This window comes from Dermacentor variabilis, chromosome 10 (genome assembly GCF_050947875.1).
Source record: "Dermacentor variabilis isolate Ectoservices chromosome 10, ASM5094787v1, whole genome shotgun sequence".
NCBI lineage: Eukaryota > Metazoa > Arthropoda > Arachnida > Ixodida > Ixodidae > Dermacentor > Dermacentor variabilis.
This window is the reverse complement of record NC_134577.1, coordinates 119,749,646-119,759,413: the sequence shown is the minus strand read 5'-3', so window position 1 is coordinate 119,759,413 and position 9,768 is coordinate 119,749,646. Positions and strand designations below refer to the sequence as shown.

Sequence of the window (9,768 nt, the reverse complement as noted above, 5' to 3'; positions counted from 1 at the left end):
CGCCCCACCGCAACATCTTTGTCAAGTATGCGGTTACAGCCTTCAAAGGAGATTTCATGGTGAAAACGCTTTCCGTCCAGGTGGTGATACCATTAAAATTTTCCTCGCAAGATTTGAGAACCAGCATGACTGCATCGCTTGGGTAACGAAGGTTGCTGCCTTCAGAGACGTATTCCTTGAGGGACGTCAAGTACGCATGCTCACTGCTGCTTGAGCCTAACAATGCGGGCTTGCACTGCTCGCAGTGGCCAATAGATTTGAGGATCCCTTTTATAAGAAACCCACCGATATGAAACAAAATCTCGCACTCAGCTGATGTAACCTCTTCGACAAAGGGGATCTCCGAGTCGTCGATAGCTTCAATCTCGGCTGCCGTTTGTTCTTGCATACCTGCCGACAGCAGGTCGATCAGGTACTGTGCGTCATCGACATCGTAGCTAGTCGTTGACGGTGTGTAGAAGAATTGGCTGACACAAACAAGCTTCAACGCACACTTCACATCGTAGGCGCTTGGAACAGGCTTCCTGAGACGTATAACCGAAAATAGATTTTCCAAGCAGTCCTGGAGCAATCGGCTCGTGAGGAAGAACTTGTAGCCTTCACTTCTTAGAAGGACATCCTGCAGGCGAATGATCACAGCTGTGGCTATCAAGAAACCCGCCTGTGAGGGCTTCCACTGGGATGTGCTCCCCATGTTTGTTCCCCGAATGGTCTCAGACGTGAAGCACAATACGTCTATGGCTGCGTGATATTTGTCCATGTGTTCAAGACTCAAGGCAGTTGACGGGTGTCGTGATGACATAAGAGCATACCACTTAAAGACAAGCTCTAAAAACCACGCTGTAGTTTCCGCCTCCGGATCTAAGATCTTCTGCTTTATCAAGTACCGAATCCCGGCAGGAGCTTCTCGAAAAAACTGAACGGCCACTCCCACCTTCATCTTCGTAAAATGCCCGTTCGACACGTGGATGTCCGAGAGCTTTGGCGCGACTTTCAGCTCCCGTTTTTTGTCAAAGTCTACCACTGCGCGCACGTGCTCAAGTTTTACTTCTCTTGAGGGTAGGTCATGTTGACACTTGGTTGCATCACTAATGGTGAAAACGACAGAACTCAGAAGTTGGCCCTTGATATTCTTAAGTACGTGTGCAGCATCTGCAGTGAAGAAGAGTTCTTTGTCTTCTAGATAAGGATGTGGTATCGAGCATATGGTGTTGGAGTTCCCGTGGCTAGAGAAGCAAAATTCAGGTCACATTGCCCTGTTGGAAGAACCCATATCCGAAGTGACGACGCGGATCCTCAGGGAGATATCTGCGCAAACTTTCACGATATTCAATATGTAGTCTTTGACAATAAGGCCGTCTATGCTCCTTTCAGTAAAGTGATAGGCAATCACTTGTCTCCACCGCCGGTTAAGAGCCCCTATCATGAACACCAAGGCATGGTGGGCAGGTTCATCCGGCTTTGCAGGTAAAGTTGTTCCCCCAAGAACAACATCTTCAGCGCGATCAAGCTCATAGCCCCTGGCAATCTCCATCTCGTCTAGTAGCAGAAGACAGTCTTTTTCAATGTCTTGCATACCCTCCGCTTTCGTTTTTAGCAGGTCGATCACGTCAGTCAGAACACCGGGCAGAAAATTGAGTGCCTGTAGGCGACGCGCTGGAGTTCTGTTAGTTGGCAGCGGGTACCCGAGTTTCCTTAAGGTTTCATAGCCGGACGTCCCGCATGAAAATTTAATTTGAAGTGCTTGCTTAACACTTTGCGGAGACCAAGTAGTCCCTTTGTTGCTATTGCGCAACAGTGCCTGTATTTGGTCTTCGTTAAGGAACTTGATGTTCTTTCCGAATGTTTCGATGTTACCTTCGAGCTTCTTAACTTTTTTTCGGAGACCTTGGATTGTTGAGTTTGCCTGGGTATGCAATTCTTGAAGTTCGCAGTATTTCCGTGGCAGGTCTGCGAGCTGCTTACTTAATTCTGCGCAAGAGGTACAAGCAGACTGCAGGTCAGAGACTCCGGCATTCATTCCACTGGCTGAGACTTGCAGACCTGCTTCGTCTGTTACCAGTGCACTTGAGCTGGCGTCGTGTGGGCTGCAATTCTGTCCTTGAGTCAGCTCAAACCTGCCTGGTGACGACATTGGGTCCATCGCAGCTTCATGATCATCAGTGGCTATGTCGTGTTGATCTTCAAGTAGGGCCGAGAGGACAGCGGGTCCGGTCCTATCCTTTGGTGCCTTTCTGTGACGAGGCAAAGCTGCGAAAACAAAGGGTATCATCAAAATGCATCCCATAAACAGCATTATGCAACAGCGGTACATGCCACGAACGACTTCCTTAATGTCTTTTCACTTTTCTGTCGAAAGCACCGCTTGTTACATTCGTTACACGCTTAGAACTCCTGTAGAGCGACAAAATGTCATTTTCGGTCAGGGTCACTAATTTTTCGTGCCCGGCACCCTTGTTCTTATATATATATATATATATATATATATATATATATATATATATATATATATATATATATATATATATAAGTTACGTAGCAACAGCTTAAGAACGACCCCTCCCCCACCTCCTACCGAGAGATGAATATGGAACACGCTGAAAAATTGAACAACTTACGTCTGAAGGAAAACACTGTGGGCACCGCATTTGGCTTTAGTTTTTTCCATCCGTCTGCTCTGTTTTGCTCGAAGCTGTCCTCTTCGAAATGAGCCTGCGCTTCATAGAAAGTCGTAAAATTTATTTCCTTCGCAAGATATGACCAGTGTTCACACGCCTACAATTGCTGTGTTTCGTACGTTCCTAAACATTTTCCGAACTTTACTGCAACTGCTACATTTAAAACCGCACTATTATGTTACGCAAACAATTCCGCACGTGCGAGTAACGTCCAAGTAACGTTAATTAGCAATGGTTATAATACAGGGTGCCAGAACACTGTCGAACTTTGGGCGCACCATTTTTTTCCAACCAGCTTTTTCCTGGTTGTCCTGCACCGTCCGGAAGGGCGAGATGAACGACTCAAATTGATTCGCCTGCAGCACCGAATAGCTGAAAAACATCAACGAACGCGCAACACACCACGACATAACACAGACGCGCACACAGGTTTTCGGAACATGACGGAGACGGTCGAGATGTTATTTTTCGGAAACAATTTAATGTTACTGCTACTAGTTTGCTTAACTGGTAATCTACTTGTCAGCCCAATGTTAACTACCAGGAAACATTATACGCAATCTACTTCGATCATCACTAACGCTTAAGAAAGTCCACGTCGGAAAAATAATTCCCACGAAGCGCCTCAGTACTCACACTGCATATGCACGAGGTGTTCGTGGGCTGCCATTTGATCCTTGCAGTCCACAAAATTCTTCTTCTTGGATCTCTTGGGAACTGAAACATTCGCCAACCATTCCTTGAGTGATTCTGCACAACGGCACGCAGCAGCCGGGCATTTTGTGCCGACGACACCCAGCGAACTCGTCGCAGCAACGTCCTACCTCCTAACATGGCAGCGGTGGCTAGAACGAACCGGTTCTGGCGGCACCGGCGCCGTCAAAGAATGTCTCCACCCTGAAAGGAGCGGCGGGCGAGGGGGACATCGAGGCACCCTAGGCACAAATAGGGCGCCTTGATGTAGCGCGCTACTGTCGAGCCGCTACATCGAGGCATCCTAGGCAAAAGGGATTTCAGCTCGGCGAGAGCCTTTCAGAATCGTGACAGTGGTGGTGCCTTGATGAGCGATATTGAGAGCGTGAATAAATTGGGCAGCTCCGCGAGCCTGTTCCGAGTTTTGCCTGGACCGTCACCTTCATATTATTCCCCAGATCTTCTATCTGAATATGCCCAGTTGTCGCCATCTAGACTCTTCTACGATCAGATATATGACCTTGGGGATATAGATTGAAAAATTAAAGGTGGGGGGACCAGGACATCCTGTAGCCCCCTCTGGATTCGCCCATTTTTTATCTTAGGTGCTCACCTGTAACAACACCACCTAGAAGACTGAAGGCCCCCACATGGCGGCGTGACGTCACGCAGGTCAGATCGTCCTGGAAGTGGGCTTCACTACGACGCTCTCTCAGCGAAGCGGCGCGTTGCCGTGAAGTAAAATTAAATTCGCTCTCTCTTGTTACGAGTAGGAACGAATGTACTGCGTCTGCAGTTATGTACGAAGCTTGGCCGGGAAAAATCGCCACAGTTTGTAGCCTCGTGCCTTAAGGAGGCATTTTGCATGCTTATATATGTAAGAAACCGTTTTCTGACTGTTTGGATGCGACTGATCTATAATTTTATCATCACTGTTGGGCATCAACTTATGTGGTGTAGGTATAAGCTATTCACTTTCCAACCTACCGCCGTGATTATATTATATTTAACACTTCAATGCTTTATTTACTTTCAAAAGCGCTATCAGGGACATTATAAAAATGGCAAAATTTGACATTACATGAAAGTAAAATGTCAAGAGTTCAAAGTGGAGGAAATCAACACTATTAAAATGACACAAACTCATTTCTGCTTACACCAATACAGGATCCTTTATTATACACAGCTTGACAGTCTCTTCTTTGTACAAAAACACATTATTGTTAAGAGTGCACATAAATGCGATCCAAGTCGGTGTCAGGAAAAAAAAGTTGGTTGAGTAAATTTTCTGCGAATACACTTTACTGCTTCGGCACACACTATTGCTTCAAGCAAGGAAATCCAGGCATGCACAATTTTTCGCGACACAGAACCGAAAGAGATTAGAACATCAGAAGCCTTCTTGAGAATGAAGGTAGGATGAAGGGCATTTTATTTGACATTGATGAGAGAAAAAGATATTTTTTACAAACAATACTGTGGAAGCAAAACTTCATAAATGACACCTCAACTTTTAACAGTTTCAAGATTTCGCTTTGCCTTCGTGGCAGACAACTTGTCGTTTACTAACTTGTTGTTTACTGCTTTGAACAAGTTGTTTAAAAGGGTGTTTGCTGCTGCGCTCAAAATGTAATGCATGACTTGTCGAGGAGCATGCCCATTAACACAAATATCCAGGTCATCATTATCACTAAGGATGCCATACACAAGAGCCACTAGTACTTCTTTCTGCTTAGGAAGTGCAAAGAACTGTTTGGCGAAGCGTGGACTCCTAAGCTTGTCCAGCGCTATTTCTGTGGTAAGTACAGCATTCACAACAAGTTCGCGTGGGAACTTCAGCCCACCTCTGGTCATGCTGGTAATAAGGACATTTCCAACAACGTCTATCTCTGCATCATGCACTACCAAATTTTCTTTGCACGACTGACACAAGTTTCTTTACAGCTGCATGTGCGCAGTAACCGGCAACATATGTCACAGCTGGCAGCCTTGCCACTTTCTTCTCAATATCGCTGTCGCTAACTGTGACATCAAACTGGCTGAGCAGTGAGTTGGAGCTAATGACAGGAACATCGCATACCATGTCAATGTCTAGTAATTCGAGCACTTTCTGTAGCCGCAGCTTTGTCTCGGAGTCATAAATCTGCCTAATTGACACATGATAGTTGGCACCAGACAACTGACGGTACCGACCAAAGCGATCCTCGAGGGAATCTGTCTGAAATTTGCCTACCAAAACATACTGCATACCAAGTTCTTCAAGGCAGTAGATAGTGATCTCATGGAGCGCATGAGTTGTGTGACATAAAGCAGAGTGTGTTTCTTTTGTCAAATGTCCTGCATCACGCTTCAAACTTTCCCAGTAGTCAAATCACTGCATCATTTTCCCCAAAAACTCTAACTGGGGACAATATGTCGACGTTATGGCTTTCTGTAGGTCGTCTGAAAGCCGCTGGCCCTTGCAGGGAGTTTTAACGTTAACGAAATTCCACCATGTCAGCACCATGCTGATATACTGAGCCGTGCCATCAGCATGCTGAATGTTGGTATTATGAAGTGCTGCGACAGTTGATGGATTGAATATTCTCAATGTCAACTTTACATTTTGCCTCTCCATGTTTGAAGGATTGAATGCCTTCAATGACAATGTCGGAGCAATCTTTAAAAGTTCATTCTCTTCAGGCTCATGCAGCTCACATAAAGTGTTAAATGATGCTGCCAATATTTTGGGTTTGGGGTTTGTACTTTTTGGATCTGGGAAGTACATGCACGTTCCTGCATTGCGTTGATTTAACCAGTTATTTCTCACACATTTCAACACGTGGACAGGGTCTATGACAAAAAACAAAGGCCGCGATTTGTCAGCTGGATGCTGATAAATTATCTTTAGTCTCGGAGGGTCTGAAAACAACGACATTGTCTTTCTGTTGATGGAATTATTGTCAGAGATGATGGCAATGACTTTAAATCCTGTATCTCCAAGCTTGACGACTATCATTCGCAGAAAATCATGCAAGCATTTTGCATCAATTGTTGCCGCTGGCAAAACATGCACATCTTTCTTATTTGAAAGCAGACTCTGAGTCATAAAGACATACGCTGTTTTTGCCGGACTTGCAGTGTTGACTGCTGCACCTACTACTGACCCAGCTTTAATATCACAGTATGACTGAATGTGGATTTCGTCCATCATTAAAGTTACTATCTTTTTGATGCTCTTTGAATGTGGTAGCAACCTTCTTAGCATATGATAGGAAATAGAAGCCTTGCTGTTCTATGGCTGGGTTAACTTGTTGAGCAGAGCAGAGAAACCTTATTGTCTCTGGATGAGGCAACTTTACCTTGAGTGAACTTCTGAGGAAGTTATACGCATGCGGTGAAATGGTGCAAAGGAGGCTAGCAAATAGGAGAAGGTCTGACGAGTAGCGTGCCGCGTTGTTGAACATTAGGTCTACTTGGGATTTTATAAATTTCACGACTTCGAGGGGCCATCCGTGTAGCTGGGGCTGATCATTGCATATTAACTCTTCCAACAGCTCCACCACAGTTGCAAGCAGATGGTGAGCCCGCTGGTCATTGTTGGGAGAATGAGCAGTGCGCAGAGACTCAACACGTTGAAGGATATCACTTAGTTGTCTAAAGTCCTGCAACTCTGCAGGCACCCTGACACCATGAAGTTCCACAACGCGGGTTTCCCCATAATGCACTTCCACACACATGTTGTCACAAACTACCACCGACGAACGCACAGAGACGCCCTGATCAACAGTCAAATCCAGGAATATAACCTTGGACTCCATTTTGATCACAGACCAAAACGGCGAATTGTTAAAGCTTGGCAGAGCATGAAGAAATTCAGAAAAGCCTGTAACTTTGTTCTGCTGGTCTTGTTGTTCCTTTTCTTCCAGAGATTTTTCCATGGCAATGCGGAGTGATTTGTCCTCAACACGTTTTCGTTCATCCTCCGGAGCCTCCCGAGTGCTTGCATGTTGCCGCGAAAGGTACTGGGGGAATTAGGGAACAACACCGCATCCGGCTTCCGGTACCGCATCCGGCTTCAGCCTGAAGACTCTCAGCGGCACTTAAGTAACGTTCCCTATCTTCACATCTGTGTACTGAGATGTTTTGACGTAATCGCTTGCCACAAAATGCTTTTCGCAGAGCTGAAATGTCAAAAAAATTCTGTACAAATACCTTTCATACCGCCAGAAACATAAACGGCTCGGTTTGGCTTTCGATACTACAAAAAGAAGAATGAGCACGTTTCAGGCTCCGACAACGCGAGCAAGCCGATTCGGCTCTTGCTGGATACGTTCAGCCGGAAAAACGCACATTGCTTTAATAAGAAGCCCCCGAATCGACTCATAAGCCATATCTTATACTACTGTGTGATAGCTTAACACTGTGTTCTTCGTAGGAGTAAAATCCTTCCGGGGAGCCGCTCTTGTCCATGCCGCTCGCCGCACAGGATCATTGGGAAACACGTGCACACGCACACGCGGCTCTCCAGCATAGTTGGACTTGCAGTTGGGAGCGCAACAGCAGCCCGGCATTCTTTCAGTTTGTTCACGAGCACGAAGAGGGTACAAAATAGAAAATATGTATCTTGCCGACGTAAAAACGACGCACGCTCACATGCCTGCTATCCAGCAGCATCCGATGCAAACGACTGCAAGGAGCTCCGATCACTGTGGCCAGCACAAGGGAAACAAAATCCGGCAGAAGCGCATGAAAATGTGGCTGCCTAACCACGCCTAACAATGTTGTGTGCGATTCTTTCAGAATACAGCTGTCTAATGAAAACCGAATAGCTCAATGCTGCGGCCTTTGGTAATATTTGGGCCCTAATTATACCAAAAGCTAAAAAATATGAGTTGTTTGGGTTCTAGCGAAAGTCACTGCTGAAGCCAATGCGAGCTGTCCATAGCTGTTCTCGTCCGGCTTGTCCATGCTGCTCCCTCGTGCCCTACCCTCACGCGCCGACTCTCGGCGAGGCTGTCGTCGTCCATCCGAGTGATGATCTGAGCTTGGTGACGTAGGCGCTTGAGCGAGGAGGAGGCGCGGGGGCCTTCAGTCTTCTATGTGGTGTTGCCTGAGCCCTCTGCGGTGAAGAATGGAGTGTATTGCAGTGAAGGGAACTGAGGATTTGCGTGCGTGCTATTGGTAAGCAACATCTTATTATTGTTATTTTATTTTATTTATTTATCCAATACTATAGGCCCTGGTGTAGCCCAAGCAGGAGCGGAACACACGTGATAATAAAAGATAATAACACTAGCAGATGTAAATTACAGTGTGCAGAATATCAACTCAGTCCAGCAGTTGCGAGTACAAAGCAGTTAAAGAACACTTGATCATGTCATGAAGGAATTTCCAAAACAAATAAAGTGAAGAACATCTGTCGAAATGAATCACCAATACAGTTTAAGCGAAGTAAAGGAAAAATAACGCAAAAATCAACTTGGTTAATCAATTAGCAACAGAGCAATGATGTCAATAATTCAAATGGTGAATGGAAGCAATACTGGTAAGTAGCGACCGATGTAAATTGTTCCAATCAGTAATGTGCGTGGGAAAAAAGTACTTAAACATGTTAGTCCTGGCATTATACTGAGTTAAAGAGTCAACGTGACGACCCAGACGGCACATTTTCCTCCATAGGACATCCAAGGGACATTTCTTTCTGGACATCCGATGTCCTGCGGACATCCATTTACCTGCACGATACATCTGAAGGACATCCAGTGGACCATCCGTAGCCAGATCATTTAACATACATTGACAGGTCCCTGAGATATCCGAGGACGGATATTCGGATATTTCTCGCAGAAAGCTCGCGGATCTAAATTTTGGCAATAATCACTTTTCGCTTGCTTTTCACTCTAAAATCCATGCAAGCATGACGTGATAACTATGAGTTCAATGAGCTACATGGAGTTTCTAAAAGATTTATTTCAAAAATGTAAACACGAAGGTACAACATATAAATCTTCCGAACATAGCAGCAAACTCACGGTAGGACAACACACAATTGGTAGATTAGAAAATGTAACTAGACTACCACATTTTAAACAATGCCATAATGTAAAATGTAGATCTTCGAAATAGCGCAGCGAATTCACAGTACTAAAACACCCGCTTGGTACATGAAATGTTGTAACTAGACTGCCGTTCTTTAAACAATGCCACATTGTGAGCTATACATCTTCGAAGTAGCACAGCGAACTCACAGTAGTACAGCACTTTCTTGCTATATGAAATAATATAATAACTAGACTGCCGCTCTTTAAACAACGGTATAATGTAATATATACACCTTCGAAATAGTGCAGCAAACTCACAGTAGTAAAACACCCTCTTGGTACATGAAATAATGTAACTAGACTGCCGCTCTTTA

At 45.1% G+C, this 9,768-nt stretch overlaps 1 long non-coding RNA gene across 2 annotated transcripts in view; it reads right to left on the bottom strand.

Annotated features, from left to right (window-relative positions):
* Positions 1–2,015: 2,015 nt before the first annotated feature.
* LOC142559689 (uncharacterized) overlaps positions 2,016–9,768 on the bottom strand; it is a 30,639-nt gene continuing 22,886 nt past the window's right edge. The window contains exons 1-3 of one of the 2 annotated variants that reach the window (XR_012823200.1): positions 3,315–3,339; positions 2,619–2,712; positions 2,016–2,250 (exon numbers count right to left, since the gene is read on the bottom strand). This is a non-coding gene — a long non-coding RNA (uncharacterized LOC142559689). Of the gene's footprint in view, positions 2,251–2,618; positions 2,713–3,314; positions 3,340–9,768 lie in introns of those variants that run through there. The other variant, XR_012823201.1, reaches the window with a different exon arrangement.